Here is a 17,733-nt window from a genome sequence, read left to right as displayed (position 1 = left end):
TGGATGAAGGTCACAGGTTATCTCCAGCTACATGAAAATGAGTGATAAATACACACTGTTGGTCTTAGACTGAAAGCAGTACTGGGCAAAGAGAGTCAAAATATGGAATATTACTCAAAATCATCCCCTGGTTTTCTAAAGATCATAATCTTCTATTAGAAGACAGTTTGTTACCTTCTCCTAATAGTAAAGCTGTAGTAGTAAAAGCACCTCAATCTTGTAGAAGTATCTAAGATACACAGAATAAGTAAGGTATATGCAGTGAGAGCACCCTAAAAACATCACAAGAGGAGTGACAATTTCTGGGATAGTAATGACATGAACGAGTATCTAAACGTTAAGTCTGAGTGAATAAGAGAATTTTTCAACTAATGGATCAGGGAAAATGTGAAAGGATGAGATATGTGATTAAAGATCATAGTGTATTCGGTTAACACAGGTGGAAAATATATGACTTTGATTCTGTACTACAACATATTTTAATTGATTTGTGTGTAGTTTTAGTTTTATACATGCACAATTTTTTAGAACACATCTTTAGACTGGGACAAACAATAAAGGAAATCCATTGTATGACTTTACATTGATCCCAACATCACTCACTGGAATATCTTAACATTTCCTGCACAGATTCCCATTCGTTAAGATGACAACCTTGAGAAGAAGGAAACCTGTAACTGCCATTCAGAGAAGGTCTAAAATTTCAATTGCTGTTTGAACACAAAGGAGCTTTGACATGCTGTGGTTTATTGAAGCACTCCTGCAGTTATAGACACATCTTTAACCACCCTACCCTCTCCCTCTTCCTCCATCCACCACTGATTGATGCAACTGGAAGCTTCAGTAACTGCAGAGCAAAGTCCCGCTTACTTCCAGCTCTCCTGCCCCAGCAAATGCTCAGCTCTTCTGGGAAGATGGAGCTATGCCATAAGCACATTGCACCTGAAAGGAGATGAAACCTTCCCTTCAAAGACACATGTGACCAGGTTTTTGGAACTGCCTGATGTGGCCAGTTCTCATCTGTTTTCCATAAAGAAGGAAAAGAGCCCTGTATTCTCCTCTTCATGAGAGTTCAAGTATGAATTCCAAAGAACAGAGATGCCAGGACTTGTCAGTGACATGACTAACAATTTTATGAGAACTGGCAAAACAGTTCATTTCTCCTACATCTTATTCTCAGAAACCTTGGAATTGTTTTGTCTGAAAGATTTGGGGGGAGGAAGGTGGACTTAATTCTCACAACTATATTAAATATTCAGTACATCTGATATTCTGTTGTCAACACGCAAAATATAGTTTAATTATGATAAGCCATACTGGAATCATTTACAATACATAAATGTGAAAAAACAGCATTAAATTATTTCTTGTTCCATGTGGAAAAATATACACCTTCCAACCCCCCAAGAAAGTAAGACAAGGCACAATAAATTCTGGTAATTCTCTTTCTTCTGACTTTTCAGTTCCATCACAGCTCTCAAAACTAAGATTTATGTGCTGTTTTGCATCTGTATCTGTTGTTGATTTTCCCCCCCTACAGGGATATAGGTGAATAAGTTTGCACAGGAAACGGTATCCCTCAAGCCAAACTGAAAGGTTTATAAAGTTGCTAAGAAAAGTTTGGGTCAGGGCCTAAATATCAATCATCTGCTCACTGTCTTTTTAAACGAGCTCAGGCATTTTCCCAACTGTTCCCAGCAGGTCTCTGCCACTATTTTAAACTAAGATTTCAGCCATTTTTTTTCCCCTGTGTTGACCTCACTAATTTTTCTTTCTCCCCCTCTTTACCTGCCAAAGGCATCCATCAGGATTTTGCCAAAGGCTATCTGCTTTTGAAGTTGAGAGGAATTCACTAATCGTGAGCGTCAAATCCACAGTAAATGCCATGGCCATATGGTATATGCTGCTTTTGGGAATTAGCTCAAAAGGCCTAGCTGTGAGAAGGCCGGCTGTATGTCAGGAGGGTTTTACTGCTAACTTTCATAACTCATGTCAGCTCTTTCAGTTTCTGTATGCATTGGCTTCAGGGAGTGCAACTGTTCCCTGAATTTATAAAAATGTTGTCAAGATCCCTTGATCTTGCTTCCTCTGTCTCTCTCGCACAAACACATCCAAACACATTTATATACACAGTGGAATAGCATGCACAGTGGCATGCAAATCTAGCAAAAGAGAAGCTTGTAAATAAATAGCATGTCATTCTGCTTACTCAATACATTTCTCTGGGTGTTAAACTCATGATAAACATATCATAAGCCCCGATGAAGGCTCTACAGCCTGTCCCATCACACCATCCTGAGTGTAACTCTGCAATGCATAGGAAGACATAAGTTTGAAAAACAGAGCAGAAATAGCTCCCCTAAGGGCAAGGTGCTGACATAGCTGAAACATAACTAACTGGAGAGCATTTGTTTTCACTAAAGAAGGAAGTGTCAGTGACACATCTCTGTGCCTGTGGAGGTGTACTGTACATGCAAAGCAAAAAGAAATCCACCTTCTTTAAAAAATTGGCCATTAATACATAAATATGTCTGTGTTGAAATCCCTCAGACGGTACCATTCTTAACAAGAACTACACACAAGACTAAGAAATTCTGCAGAGAATCACGCTTTTGTGATCCAAAGAGGCAAGGAGAAAGAAAACCACATATGAAGAGTTTAACATACCCACTTAGTGATAGAAAAAGAATTATTACAAAAATAAATGTCAGTCCCCTTGAAACACTTGAGTCAGCGCTCTCAACTTTCTCTGATGCTGTAGGAAGGTGTGAATGTCCTCCATGTGTCACATCATCCACACCAGCCACACAGGAATGTCTCCAATGCACCTCAGAGCCTTTCAAGGACCACTCCCCTCTAATTTATGTATAGTCTGTTAACATCCTCTTGGAGCAAACAGAAATAATACTTTTAAAAGACATTTATACTTCAGAAACATGTGCCCCGACACAACAAAAAACCCAGATTTTAATACTGCCCCGAGGCAGAATTCATCCATCTTTAAGGCTTCTATTATGTATTTCCTGGTTAGTAATACAAAAAGAACTGCTGGCAGTATCACATCGAAACCAAAGTGGCAGAATCAGAAAAACTACTGAAAAGTTTACCTTTATAGGAAAGCTTCAGTCTTGGGATATTTTGTTTTGACGTTCCAGTGACTGGAAGGAACAGCATCGCTAAAGACAGCAGGCTGCAGGCATGTGGCACTTGCAAAGCTCTCATTCTGCTCTCCTCTTCTGTATCTTCTTTTGTACTATGGTGAAATATCTCCCCACTTTTCAAACAATCCAAGTTTTATCTGGAAGAAAAAAAGAAAACATCTGTAGGTCTGCTTTACTGCATAAGCAACAATTCTGTAAGCAAGCCAGACCTATTTCTAAAGAGCACCTCAGTTAATTTCTTTGCTACGAAAGTATTTTTCCTCTAGTACAAGTAAATATGTTTTGTTTCTTCAATACTAAATTTACACATTTTGACATTGGAAAAATATGTAAACTTTTCAGACACCAATGTCTAGCCTAGCTAACGTTTAAGCACAAATTAAATTAATGCAGTATCCATAAAAAGAACATTTGACATTCAAAAGTGACCATGCAACTTGATAGTTAATACCAGTCCATTGGATATCTTACATGTTTTATAACTCTTTTTGTCTCAGTACAACAGCTATTGTGTGTTTATGCTATGACTAGAATGAACTGTAATGTCTCAGATGCCATGGGGGTACAAGCTGAGTTAACAGTGAGTACTTACCCATCAAAAACTAAACTAAGAAAACTGGAAAGAGCAAGCAGTTGTGTTTAGTTTTAATAGAGAAAAAAGTCAAAGCGGATGATGGATTTAAAAGTGCTTTCAGTATGATATTTCCAGCAGAACAACTGCCTCAACTCATCCACCAAAATGTCCTATAAACTTTAATGAGTGTTTCAGGCTGGGGTCAATAGGCTGATAGGGGATTTTGTTAGCACAGTGTGCAACTAAGCCAGCTTTGCAACACTTTTCACTTAGTAAGAATCATTCATATTCCATAAATCTTGAAGTGTTTTACAACTGAAAGCAATTATCACTGCCCTTATTTTCCCTATGCAAAAACGGAACCATAAAGCTGCAGTGAACCTATTTCCTCAAGGTCACACAGCAAGCACAGTAGTTGAAAAGAAAACAGCAACAGCAGTCCTGCTGTCCTTTGTACCCAGCTATCAAGGATCCCTTTTGCCCAATAACTCGACTTTTGCACATGAAATTATTTGAAATGGCATCTTGAGTTCTGAAGGCAAAACTTCATGGTTAATAAATCACAGAGATCAGAGTATGAAAATATTTGTGAGACCAGATCCTTCCCCCTGCAAGTGCCTGATGCTAGAGGTCAAGGGAGATGGCTGGTGAAATGACAAATGTCAGTGTTTGAGTAATGCTGTAAAACCAAGGAGTAAGGAAATGTTATGGTTAGTCAAGAGATTAATGGCTCATGATGTGCCATGAAAATTCTTTTCTGAAAGGTACTGGAGCTGCCTGATTAAAAGAGCAATCCTAGTGCCCACATCAGCCAGCACTTGCACAGACACCAAAGGAGAGGTTCCTTGCAAGTCCATGAGAGATGCAGCACAGCTTGTGGCCCCTGAGCCTTTCCACCGGTCTGTTATTTGAACTCCTGCAGCACTGGGTCTTGCAATTCTGTGAGCTACAGCAGCACCCAGAACCAATTCGGCACCTCCTGATACAGGCAGTTCATCCTTCCTGGCATGAAAGGATGGAAACAGAATCCCTTCCGTTCTCTCTGACACAGGAAATCTTTCTCAGATGAAACTTGGGCTTTCTGAGCCTCCAGACTTTCGCTCAATAGCAAAAGACAAGGAAGTGTGCAAGAAGAGCATGATGGTGAAAAAGAGGGAAACAATTCGTAAAATCCCCAAAGCATAATTCCTATTGCAGAACACTAAGCTTCTTCCTTCTCAGTCCCCTCTTCAACACTCATATTCAGTGTCTGAATGCACTACTCTTGGCCAAGTGTGAGTACATGTTCACGAAATGACATGGAGAGAAAACAGACAAACATGAAATGCCTGTTTCATCTTTCTCTTCCCTTTATTACAGTATCAGATCCTAAGAGAACACCCTTACTTCTTCTGTGCCAACACATCTATCTGAGGGTGGACCACGAAGGACTAAAGTGGATTAGACTATCCCAGGGTTAAATCGCCTTGAAGAAATTTATTTAGAGGTGAAAAAGGGGAAAAGAAGGAGAGGGGAGGAGGGGGAAGAATATATGAAGATGAGACACCAGCCCTGTTCATCTTCAGCAGGATGATAGTGACAAACCATACTTCAAAAAGAAGCAATTAAGAGGGAGCCAGTCTCACTGCAAGTATGTTGAGAAGTCACGGCCTGAAGGTCTGGGCCTCAGCCAACAGGGAACTCACCAAAGGATATGGGGCTCATTTTCTTGAGGCAAATTACTGTGAAGAATCAGGACTAAATTTGACTAAAAAACCAGTTGCATCAATGCACTGTCATTTGCTGAATTGATTGAGAATCAGCACCAAACTCGGCCCTTCGGCCATAGCTCACAACCTCACTTTTTCATGTAGGCTTTTTTTGCTAATGGGAACCTTCCTTTTTTCTTGGTTGGGTTTTTTTTTCCCCTTTCCCCTTTTATTCGAATAATGTCTGTGAAAAACCATTTGCTTTCATGAGGCGGTTAGTTTACACTGGAGGCAGCAGCTCTGTGAGCTCGAGCCAACCCTGTCCTGTCTTTAGATTCATTGCAATCTGGCCACATTGTCACATATATTTTTAGTTTATGATGATCCTCTAATACAATTCCAGCTTCCACACAGAGTCCTTCCAACAGTCTAGCTCAGGTTAATGAACTTCAGGCCACTTCTCTTCTGCAGGAATTTCGAGGCCCAGGGGGTGGCTGTGCCCAAGAGATTTGCCAAAATCCGCTACGATTTCACCGCGCGAAACGCCAATGAGCTCTCGGTGCTGAAGGATGAAATCCTGGAGGTACGTGACCGCTCCTGGAAAAGGTGTGTCCCCCAGGGGCAGGAGAGAGCTCGGGATAGCAACAAGCACCAACTCCATTTTCCCTGGTGGTATCTCAGCAGTGACACAAAGCTTTGCTCAAACCCAAAGCTGGAGCAGGCTGCCTGTGCTGTGTTGTGTCATTTCCTCAGCTCAAAGACATCGGTCCCATTTTAACCACAGTGAGGAGGGAGGACAACAACTCGCTCTAGAGCCCTGCTCATCCCCCGCTGGGTCGGTTCCTTATCACCACTTCCTCCTCCACGAGGATTTGTTTTCTCTGAAAAGCACCTTTCTCATAACCTTTCTCTTACTGCAGCACTGTTGGCAGCTGGACAAGGTGGGACGTGACTTGAGCTGACACTGATCTGTGACCTGAGGAAAAGGTTTCTCTGCAAAATGTGGCTTTTTATTTATTTAATTATTTATTTTAATGCAAAAAGACATCAGAAACTCAGTCATTAGGAAAAAAAGGTCTGGAGAAACAGGGACATTATGTAGGAACTATGAGTTCTTCAGCACGCAGAGGTGCTCTCCTGTTCATCCTTACGATACATTCTGAGTTTCAGTCCTGGATTGCATCTGAGAGCAACAGATCTGATTAGAGCTCCTGGCCTCAGTGATGTCCTTCTGGCAACTTCACCTTTTGGATGGTTCGGCCCCGCTATATCCTGGTTGTTTATGCCTGAAATCCCATTTTCCCACAGCAGATTTATTTTTGTCCCTCTCTCAGGTGTTGGAAGATAATAAGCAGTGGTGGAAGTTGCTCAACCGGAGTGGGCAGGCCGGTTATGTTCCGTACAATATCCTGGATGTGGTGAAACTGGAAGAGCTCAAACAGGTCTGTAGTCAGGTAATACCTGACTGGTATCAGCTGCAGGGCACAATCTGCCTCTGGGAATAATGTTGTCATTAGACCTCCCTGATTTCTTAGGATACTATGCACCAATCAGGACAGACCTTCAGAAGTAGACAAAGCCAGGAGATTCCTCAGTCTCCTATGATAAAATTCACATTTTGCTACGATCGTCTTCCCAAATAAGGCCTATCCTTCCTATTTGTGCACCAGCCTCCTGCTTTCCATATTTTTCCACATCAAGATTTTTCTTGGGGGTTAAATTAAAGATGGACACTTCCCTCAGCCAGTTCAGTTCAGCACCAGGAACACGTTACTGGAGTGGAGGCAGATGGAAACACCATCTAAGTGAGAATTAACTGAATACTGCAACTTGCACTGCAGAAATGTGGAGCTGGAGTGTTCTAAACACCCTAGGGAAGCATGGAATTGCTTCCCCATTTTGGTATTGCAGCGTTTGGGCAAAGCCTAAGGCGGCCCAGCAGGCTTCTGGATAAATCCCTGCTAGTTTAATCAAAACGTCAAAAAACTTTCCAGTCCGCTCCAGGCCCTTGGCAGTGGTCCCGCTTCACATCCCAGCTACGGAGCAGTGAGCTCTGCCTTCCAATGAGATCGAACACGTTTGGCACAACTAGGAATTCCCTTGCGCAAACTTCAGACTTTGCTTTGGGTTCTTCATTCCCAGAAATTAACTTCTTCCATGCAGCTCCACCTGAGGTCTCCCCAGCCCCACATCAGCACAAGGAGAACACGGCAGTTTGTCCCTCCGTGGGTGTGAGGCAGAAAGCTTAAGAAAATTAAAAACGACCAAAAAAAATTCTTACTTTTCTTTCCCTTTCTAACCAGTCTAACCAGAGGTACAAAGGAGACCTGAGCCCCAGGGGCTATGGCCCATCCAGCCCAACCCACAAGCTGCCTGCCAGCTACGCCGGGGATAAGTGGGGCACTGAGATGTTGTCGCGCCACTCTGCACAGGACGCCAAAGAACGCACGTGTGTGTCCCACTCTGGGCTCCCCTGGGTTTGGGCGCTCGGGGGACCAGACCTGCCCAAGGGGCTCCCCTGCACCTTTTACTGATCACAGCAATGGAGCAGCACTGTGTCTGGAGGCCATTCCAGGCAGGACAAGAGCCAAGAGAGCAGCCCTGGGGCTTGTGACACCTCCGGGGCTCTCGGGCGGCCCGGGCCGAGCAGGGCAATAAGTGATCACCCCATGCCTCCTTCCTCCAGTTCTAACTTCCTCCTCCTCCTCCCAAGGAGAGAGTTTCCTTTCTCTTCCAAAATGTTTAAGTGTGTCTAAGGAACAGCTCAGGTCAATCCCTTTCTCTCACTTCCTTTTGCTCATCTCCCGGCACACACACAGTGCCCGCCTGGCCGCTTCCTTCATGTGGTTCCACAGAATTCCCGGCCAAACAGGAGATCCGCATCACTCCCTCACCCTGCACGTGCTGTGGGGCTCACAGAGCAGGAGAGAGATCAGGGGCCCTGCTCACCTCACCCCTTATCCCACCCTGTCCACTCCTGGAAGCAGGAGCCCTTCTGGGACGACAGGAAGCTCCACAATACAAGGACACAAATCTGTTCGTATCACTGAGTTATTCTCCACAGTCTTCAGGAGTTTCATGGGGAAAGCGATACTGGATGAAGAGTCACTGGAGTTTTCACAGAAGCACAGGATGCCCTGGGCTGGAAGGGACCTTCAAGCTCATCCCATCATGAGTGTGTTGCTCATTCCCAGTTTGTGCTTCCTGCCGCTTCTGTTCTGTTGCGGAGCAAAACCTGGAGCTCTGCGATCAGCAAATTAGTGACTAGAAGCAGCAGAGAGGACTGAAAAGGTCTCAATTCCAAACCTCCAATTGTAGATTCTCACAGAACTGTGCTTCCACATCAGGCAACAGCCAAGGGGTGATGGGAGCAAAATAAATGGCAACACAGGGGCACAGGAAAATGGGAATCACTTTTCTGGGCTGAATTTAAATAAGAATGTTGAGCCACATCCCCATTTGCCTTACAGTTTCCCCACAAACATTTAATGGCATTTTTGACTGAAGACTTGCTTTCATTCCCTACTTGTTTCTACAGAACTTATTCACCAAACGGATGAGCTGAACGACGAGCTGCTAAAGAAGATCACAAACAATAAAATTCAGCCTCCCCACAGGAATTTCAAAGTGGAAAAGCCTCAGCAAGTTTTCGTGCCCCTCACCTTTGAATCCAGCACTGAAGAAGTCAAAGCCTGGCTGGAGGCCAAGTCATTCAGCAAAGAGTAAGATTTGCCCTATTGCCACGTGCAATGCTCGTCCTTCCCTGGAGAAGGAGCGGGGGAGGCCACCGGCACCATCTCACCTGGGACAAGCCACTTGGATTTACTTACAGAGCCTGTGTTGCAAATTAGATTTCAACCCTGTTCAATCCAGGCTCTATAACCAGAATGTTCAGAGCCCAAAGTCACTCCCTTTCTCTGGTATAAATATTTTCTTGGAGATAAACAGTTAACTAACTAAATCCAAGGCCTGAAATGCTACTGGAATTGCAGCTGCCACCTTGGAACAGCCCCAGGGCCCCGTGATATGGTCCCACTGCAGCTCCTGGCCTCCCATCTCCAACTCCTCACCTCTGGCACGAGGCCACGTGCAGCACAATCGTCACCTCCCTACTTTGTGTCTCCCCAGGACCGTGGAACACCTGGGCATCCTCACCGGAGCTCAGCTCTTCTCCCTCAACAGAGAGGAGCTGAAGAAGGTGTGCGGTGATGAGGGAAACAGAGTCTACAGCAAGATCACAGTGGAGAAAAACCAGCTGGAGGTAAGCATTTTTCTGGATAATTCCTGCTGGAATGGGGGCTGTACCAGCAGCGTCAGATAGCTCATTAAACAGGCATTTTAAAAAATACAATTGTGGGGAAAAAAAATGCAACCAAACCTACACCAGCAATAAAACACACGTAAAAATTCCGAAGTGTCTTTTGAGCAAATCTGTAAGATCCCCCTGTTTCCACTAATTAATCTGCTTTTTACTGATATCACTTATCTCTTTGAAACTAGCTCTACTTTTACAGCATTAATTAAATACTGTCACTTAACTGCAGCTTGAAGTTCAAATCCAAACTGCCTGTTTTGTTTCCATTCCAGAAAAGCAGAGGGGAGTCGGAGCTCCAAGAAATCACGAAGCGCCGCCAGGAAAGGATTGATTCTGCAAATTAAAGTCTCTCTGCTTTATTTCAGCTCTTAGCCCTAAGTAGTGCAGAAAAAAAGGGAATGAAAGCAATGATTCCTGGCCCAGGCCAGATGCAACAGAGCTCCCCTTGGGGTCCAGCTGCCATCAGAGTGACAATTCCTTGAACACTGTTGGGAAGGGTTGACAATAAGACCATGTCCCACTGGGAAAGGTGTTTTAATTTTGCATGAAGTATTTTTTTTATAACTATATATTTTATACTGAAATTTTCCGTGCATGCGATCAGAGCAGGATTCACACGGGGCTGGATGTACAAGGGCTGGCTTCAAGCAAAAAAAGACCCCCAAAGCTTTTCTCCGAGGGCTGTCCCCTGCTCCCCACTCTCCCCTGGCAGAGCAGGCGTGGCACACAGCACAAGAGAGGCCAGCCTCAAGGCTTGGAGCCTGGACCAGAGGAATAAGGCTTTAGAACCCTGCAATGGTTTGGGTTTAAGGAAAGGACATTAAAGCTCATCCCATTCCACCCCCCTGCCATGGGCAGGAATGCCTGTCACAAGCCCAAGTTGTTCCAAATCTTGTCCAACCTGGCCTCGGACACTTCCAGGAATGGTGAGTCATGACCTCTCTGGGCAACCTAACCCTTTCTATTTCCATTTCCATTTCCTCCTCAGTGCAGGTGTCCCCTGCAGCCCACGAGCACAGGGCCGGTGACAACTGCCTGTCCTTGTCCTGTCCCCCTGTGCCCCCTCGTTGGACAAGGCTAGAATGGCAACACACATTCCCAAAGTCTGGCTGCTTCCTTAAATCCATGGACCAGCTAGTGCTATCTCTGAACAGCTGAAATGAGCTTTCAGTGCCTAGAAATGAGCAGGAGTGACAAACAAAGGGATTTGAATCTGGAAATAGGTGAGTTCCACCCGCCCACCGCTGCTGATGCAGAGGCTGGGGCTGGGGGCAGCTGTGCAGCCCTTCCCTGGGGCACGGATCCTGCACTGGAATGTTGTGGTGGTGTTGCCAAACCGGGCCTCAAACCAGGAGAAGATAAGCCCTGACCGTTTGCTCCCGACCCAGGCACACCCACAGCCCTTCCCAGGGTGTTGGTCACTTGTCCCCATCTTCACGTTTTCACTGCAAAAAGTCAGCTGAAATGATTCCCAAAGAGCTGAAACCCCAAAGCACACTGGGAAAGGCAGGTTTAACACAAATTAAATGGCCACAAGAAAAAAACCCCTCTAATTTAGCACAGGGTGTTGCTCTTTACTTCCCGTTTTCCTTCATAAAGTTATGTGCATTTGTATATAGCAATCTGTAAATAGGGGTGAGGAAAATCCCTCTCCCTAGAAGCAGAATTAAGTGATTATGCTTCCAAAATTTACTCACCATTTCAAAACTCAAGCAAGCAGCGTAGTTCCTGTCCACAGCAAGTTTGGCACATTGCATTTCTAGCTCTGTTTGACTGACAGACCAATCTGATTGCAAAGCAGTGAAGCACACAGAGCTCCAGAGCTGCCCACAGCCCAGGGACAGCTGGGTTTTCTCTCTCAGCACATGCTGAGTCTTCGTCCAAATTTGTGCCTGTCATTGCACATTTAATGGAAAAAGCTTTAAAACAGCATCTGGGGAGCTCATGTCTAAAACTGAGAACACCAGTGCACCTTAGTTTTCGCTTCATTCTTAAGCGTCTCCAATGGATAATCTGTTTTCTTCATTTGAAACAGGACACTGCTCTCACCAGCAGAATTAGGGTGCAGGCAGGGGAGGATCCTGGGTTTAGTCACAGCCCTGCTAGGATCTGAGAAGGGCACTCACCTTGTCAGGGAGGGATGAAGAGGACAATCCTCCTGAGAAGCCCTGGCTCCGGATTAGGGTGGAGATGGGAGGCAGGATGGCAAGCACGGGAGGCGAAAAAGTTTCTAAAATGAAAATAAAAACGAATGTTGAGCTAGGAAACACACCATCTTCTAGTCCTGGGGTGTAGAGGAAAGCAAATCACAGGGAATTACGGTTATCTGGGATTTTAACAGGAGTGTACATGACAGCTCTGTAAAGCCGGGAGCCACAGGAGCACTTCCTAAAACAAATAGCTCAGTAGACCTTATTGCAGAGGCCACTTTTACAAATTTCCACGCGACTGAGCTGTGCATCTGTTCTGTTTGTACTGCCTGCAGACACTGCTATAAAGTACTGTACATTGATGTAACTGAGCGAAGGAGACAATGATATAACCATGCACTGTACAAGATTTATTAAAATAGTTAAGTTATAACTCCATCTCCGTCTCTTTCACTGGGTTTTCATAATGGTTTGTCACTGAGAGTCTCAGAAACTCAGCAGAATGTCTGAAACCACACATTTCCTTTTGGGTTTGGGGACTGACATTCAACAGGAAGGATGTTACGGCCTGGATAGCTGTGTCTTAAGAATAGGGGCAAAGCATGAGAAGGCTGCACAAAAGCACATTCTTGCCTCTCTGGAAGGGGAACGACTGTGGCAGCTGTCCCAAGTGGAACCATACAGAAAGAGGGAACAGCATAACCCCATGACTAGGAGCCTGTTACACGGATTCTCCAACATTTCCAGCCAAGAGCCATCCTGTTTCCAGAAGCAAAAGTTTGTCTTCTCTTTTCCTTAACAATTAAATTACCCAGCTGAAATAACTGGTAATTCCTTCTGTAGATGTTTTGGAGAGTACAATTTCCAAGTGGGCCCACACTAACAAGATCACCTCTTTTACAGCCTAAATAAAGTTCAGGCGAACCACGAGCCCAAAACACCTGCCTTACTGGGCCGAGGGCTCTCTCAGCGCCTGGAGCTGCACTCGATAAACCATTTCAAACCTTGCCACAACGGCGGGGAAGGGAGCCCAGAGCGCTCAGCTCCTGCAGCGGGGCACCACCGACGCGGCCCCGAGCCTTCCCTCACGGCCGCCTCCCTCAGGGGCTGCCCGCCGCCACCTTGCGGCACCGGCCGCGCCCGGGCCCCGCGCGGCCACGAGGGACGGGTGGCTCAGGGGCGGGTCGGGCGCCGTACCGGCCGCGGGGAAGACTGCCGGGGGTTCTGGCGACACGGAGACTCCGGGGACAGGAGGTTCCGGGCCCGAGAGATCTCGGGGCCAGGAGACTCCCCCGATACGCTCCGTCGGGGACGATGGCGGCGTCACGGTCGCCAAGGCGAACCCCCGCCCGGCCCTCACGAACCAGCCAATCAGAATCGCTCTCCCTCCCGCGGCCTCGTCCGTCTCCTGTCCGCGCTCCTGATTGGCCGCTGCCGCCCAGCCAGGCTGGGATTGGCGGCGGGCGGCGGGAGCGCGCGGGCCGGTGCCCTTCGGGCACGTACCGTCCCTCCTGGGCGCGCGAGTCCCCCGGAGCCGCGGACGTGTCGGTGTCCCCCGTGAAGCGGCAGAAGGTGGAGTCGGCGCTGGACCAGCTCAAGCACCACACCACGGTGGTGGCCGACACCGGGGACTTCAACGGTGAGAAGCGGCATGAGGGGATCCTGTCTCCGCAGCTTCTGCTTAGCCCCCTCTCCCGCCCCTCTTCACGGAGAGTGGGCGAGCCCGGCCGAAGGGGCGCGCGCTGCGGGGACCGACCCACCCTGGGGCCGGAGGGGGGGCGAGCGGGACGGCGCTCGGTGGCGGCGCTGGGTCTCCATCCCAGGGCAGACCCCGCCGTGATTTCTCCCAGTTTGCCCTCGAGTGTGCCCTGACCACTCCGTCCAGCTCTGCGTGCTGTCAAGGAGAAGTGCCAGACTGAAGCCAGGCTCTGCTGTTCTAATTAATTTTGGGTTTTCTTCCAGTGGGCTGTCTAGATCTGGGACTTGTTTGGGGTTTTTCAGACTCACGCTTGGACGGGGCTTGGAGCAGCCTGGCCCAGTGGAAGCGAGTGGAACTGGATGAGCTTCAAGACTCCTTCCAACCCAAACCATTCCAGGATTCCATGATATGCTTAAAAACTGATTTGGGGTTGGAGAGAAAGAAGGGAAATGATGCTTTTTATTTGTTTCACTTGAGCTGTACATTGATCTTTTCCCTTTTTGCATTTCCAGGATGCAGAAAGTGAGAAGGAACTTGAGGAGATGTGCTCAGTCCAAGAGAAATAATTTTGAAAAAACTCATCTCACTGGATACTGCAGCAACAGTAAAATCCCAAATGGATTTCATGATCCTGACAATTCTGAGTGCACTTCAGGGATAAGGCACAAGATCTTACAGAAAAACAGACGCAGCAGCACACATCCAGGAAAACATCTTGGAATTAATGGCATAAAATCATGGTTTATTTTCCTGCATCTGTTTGATTTTAGGATCCCTAAAAATGTTACATTCCTAGCATCAGGGGTCAGGGGGTAATTTAGAGGTTTTGGTTATATGTAGGGCAGATATTTATGCCTTACATAACTCTGTAATATAAATACGTATTATATATTAGGGCATATAGCTATCTATTTATATATAACCTATTTTTTATGTGTGCCCAGATATAGTTTATATCAGACACTGTGCCTGTCTGAAGGCCTTGCTACTGCGCTCCTAACTCATTCCTGAGGAAAACATCAGGCAAAAGTTGTTAGGTTTAACTGGTTCCTCTTTTCCTTAATAATTATTTTACTCAGTTGGAATAACTGAGAACAGCTGTTAGAGATGTGCAGTTCCCAGTGGGACCAAGGCACTTTTTTGCACAACGCAGAGTGGCGTTTAAGGTAGGCAGTAGTCAGAGAAGTGAGGATTAGGATTTTGAATGCTCTTGGGCAACAAGGCTGGCCAGAGATCCCTCCTAACTCACTGTGGGACAGCAAAAACCCCACAGCCAAGGGTAACCAGGGATTGTAGGGATGGAGAATTTAATGGCATCAGGTGGCAGCAGTGCCAGTTCAACTGATAAAAAAGTAAATCCACACCTGCTCTAGAGGAGTATTGTTCCTGGACGTGTGTAAATACAGGGACACCTCTTTACTCTCAACTGAGGGAGGTTTGTGGTTGTGGTGCCAGTTTACCCTTGAGAGTTCCAGGCTTTAGTTCAGCTCCCCTAGCCCGGCCTGATGTGCGGCAGTGGTGCGAGGGCTGGAGCCGTTCGCTGGCTCTGGGAACGCAGATGCCATCATGGCCCAGTGGGGGGGGGAGCTTAGGCTGTGGTGGCAACCTCAGAAAGGGATCAGATGGCTCCTGGAACTGCCCAGAGTGCAGGAAGGGAGGGGGAACTGAACTGCTCCCACAGACCCCTGCTGGGCTATGGTTCTGGGCCAGGCCCATCAGAAAAGTGGCAGCATCAGTGGCACCTCAGTTGTTACTGTCCTTGGAGCTCTCAGGATCAGGATGAAATCATGTTCATGCACTACTGGGAAAGCAGAGAGCAGGATCAGTGCTCTAACTCTCTACACTCTCTCTCCAGGAGTGCCTTGGGTCATGGCAATTTCATGTGTGGAATAGTTTCCTGTGTCTGCCTGGGCAGCTGCAGTTATTGCACAGGCATTCAGGGCTGACAGTTCCCTGCAGGGAGAGCTCAGCACATGTGCCCAGAGGCAATCCCAGCATCTGCAAGAAAGAAAGAAGCAGCAAAAGGTGATTGCTTCTCTTTCAAAGTTATTTCAAGTGCTCACACCCAAACCCACCTTTGCTCTTGATTCTGGCCAGGTGCATGGTGAGCAGTGGGCACAGGTCATGTCATCCATGCTGGTGTGAGTGATGCTTTCTGGGGGAAAGCAGCTGATCTCCAAAGTTCCCTTCCTGCCCTGTGCCTGATCTGCACAGGAGAAAACCTCTTCCAGGAAGGGATTGTGCTTCCTCTAATCCCATTTGCCCAGTCTGTTCCATGGGGATATTGCCAGCCTGGGGCAGCAGAGGCACACGCAGCTCTCAGCACTCTCTGCTCCAAGCACAGCTCTGGGCTCCTTTGCACACTGCCTCTGCCATGGGGGTTTTCTCCAGGAGAAGCCAAGGAATTGCTCATGGAAGGGTGCAGATTAAGTTACCCCAAAGGGAAGCAAAGAATAAATATCTCATTTTTCCATCAAAATGCTCATGCTCTTTCCTACAGATTATTTCAAGTTTTCCCCGCAAGCTTTGCCCTACCCATCATCCCATTTTTACCCCAAAAAGTAATTTTCTCTGTCCTCCAGAATGTCTCAGTGTCTATCCCCAAAATTTTCACTGTGTCTCTGCAAGTGACTACCTCAGTTTACCTCATGCTGTTCATTCTCTTCCCTGGGGATTGCTTCAGATTTTCCCTCCAAGCTGTCCCTGTCTGTGCACTTCTGATTTCTTCTTTTTTACAAGAAAGTATTCATTCACTACTCTGGAGATTAGCTCCAGTTTTACCCCCCCCCAAAATTGCCCTAACATTCACTAGTCATTGCCTGATTTTTACCTCACTATGTTCATTCTCTCCCCCTAGAGATAACCTCAGGTTTTACCCCCAGTATTTTCCCTACCTGCCCACTAACTATTTACTCTTTTTGACCTATAAATATTCTCTTTCTATCCTGGAGATTTCATCAAGTTTTACCTTGAAATATTTCACTATCTTTCCAGTACTGTCTCACTTTACCTCAGGATGTATGCACTCCCTGCCACACATCACCCCAGCTTTCACCTCCAAAATTATTGCTACTTGTCCACTACTTATTACCTGATATTCACCTCAGTATGTCCATTCTCTGCCCAACAGGTCATTTTAATTTCTACCCCCCAAAACTTGTCCAACCTGTCACCTAGTGACTGCCTCAGTTTACCTCAAAAATGTTGTCTCCCCTAGAGATTACCTCAGACTTGACCCCCACATTTTTTCCCTGTCTGCAATTTACTACCTCCATTTAACTTTAATATGTTCATTCTCTGGACTACAGACTCAAGTTTACTCTCAATCTCCCTGCCTCTCCAACACTGATTACTTCCTTTTTACCTCAAAAGATTGATTTATTTTCTACCATGGAGGTTACATCAAGTTTCACCCCCAGAATTTACTAATACTTCCACAACTGATTCACTCAGTTTACCTCAACAAGTGTTCATTCCCTCACCTAGAGGTGACCTTGTATTTTACCCCCAAAGGTTTCCCTACCTGTGCACAACTGATTGCTATAGTTTACTTCAAAATCTTCATGCTCTCCATTACAGGTCACCTCAAGTTCACTTCAAAAGTTTTCCCTACCATTTCCATTAGTGATTATCGCAATTTTTACCTCCAATAAGTCATTCTCTACCTACAGACACTGGATAGTAAATCATACAGAGATCTAAAACACTGCACAAGAAACAGCAGAAAGTTTTCCATGAATAACACAAGTTCCTTTTTTCCCCTCCTCCGCCTAGGACTGCTACCAGGAGACAGGAGAGCTGCTATCAACACTCAAACCTCCCAAGCGTTGTTATTGCTCAGAGAGCTGCGCTGGCACTGAGCTACTCCCATGCACCTGCAGGGCTCTGGGGAGGGGGAAGACGACCTCCCACTCCTGCCTGGAGAAATTTCAATGCCCTAAAAAGTCATTTCCCTTCTCTCTCTCTGACCCACGGCCAAAGCAGCTGTGTAGAACAACATGGACTACTCATGGAAGGGATGATTCAGTTGTGGGAAAAACGCTAAAGAAGGCCTATCACCCCAAATTTCAGGGTGAAAACACACTGCTTGTTAACAGGAGCACACAAACTCATTTAAACCAGAGAGCAAACTGCACACCAGGAAAA

General features: G+C 46.3%; 1 pseudogene across 1 annotated transcript in view; it reads left to right on the top strand.

Annotated features, from left to right (window-relative positions):
- The window catches only part of LOC309585764 (epidermal growth factor receptor kinase substrate 8-like protein 2), a 108,128-nt pseudogene extending 98,046 nt beyond the window's left edge, over window positions 1-10,082 (top strand). Inside the window, exons 10-15 of the transcript in view lie at window positions 5,895-6,006; window positions 6,758-6,877; window positions 7,727-7,874; window positions 8,962-9,145; window positions 9,552-9,684; window positions 10,011-10,082. The product of the transcript in view is annotated as an epidermal growth factor receptor kinase substrate 8-like protein 2 (transcript). The remainder of the gene's footprint in view (window positions 1-5,894; window positions 6,007-6,757; window positions 6,878-7,726; window positions 7,875-8,961; window positions 9,146-9,551; window positions 9,685-10,010) is intronic.
- Window positions 10,083-17,733: the final 7,651 nt, after the last annotated feature.

This window comes from Coloeus monedula, assembly GCF_965178545.1.
Source record: "Coloeus monedula genome assembly, contig: HAP1_SCAFFOLD_285, whole genome shotgun sequence".
Taxonomy (NCBI): Eukaryota; Metazoa; Chordata; class Aves; order Passeriformes; family Corvidae; genus Coloeus; species Coloeus monedula.
This window is presented reverse-complemented; position numbering and strand designations above follow the sequence as displayed.